The sequence below is a fragment of the Odontomachus brunneus genome, unplaced genomic scaffold, assembly GCF_010583005.1.
Source record: "Odontomachus brunneus isolate Ranch 3 - 2012 unplaced genomic scaffold, Obru_v1 Obru_scaffold_070, whole genome shotgun sequence".
In the NCBI taxonomy this organism is placed as follows: Eukaryota; Metazoa; Arthropoda; class Insecta; order Hymenoptera; family Formicidae; genus Odontomachus; species Odontomachus brunneus.
This window is the reverse complement of record NW_022639520.1, coordinates 1,317,445-1,317,659: the sequence shown is the minus strand read 5'-3', so window position 1 is coordinate 1,317,659 and position 215 is coordinate 1,317,445. Positions and strand designations below refer to the sequence as shown.

Here is a 215-nt window from a genome sequence, read left to right as displayed (position 1 = left end):
ACACACACACACACACACACACACACACACACACACACACACACACACACACATATATATATATATGCTACAATCATTTTGCTTATTGCATATATATATATATATATATGCAGTAAATAAAAGAATTGTATATCATATTGGTAATAAATCTGATCAAGATCTCTACAACTGTAGCCATCTGTGTTTGTAATACATTCGTATTTTGTTGATAGAGT

The 215-nt window shown here is 30.2% G+C and overlaps 1 protein-coding gene across 1 annotated transcript in view; it reads left to right on the top strand.

Moving 5' to 3' along the window:
• Positions 1-215, top strand: part of LOC116846839 — a 1,477-nt gene that overhangs the window by 540 nt on the left and 722 nt on the right. The window lies entirely within an intron of this gene.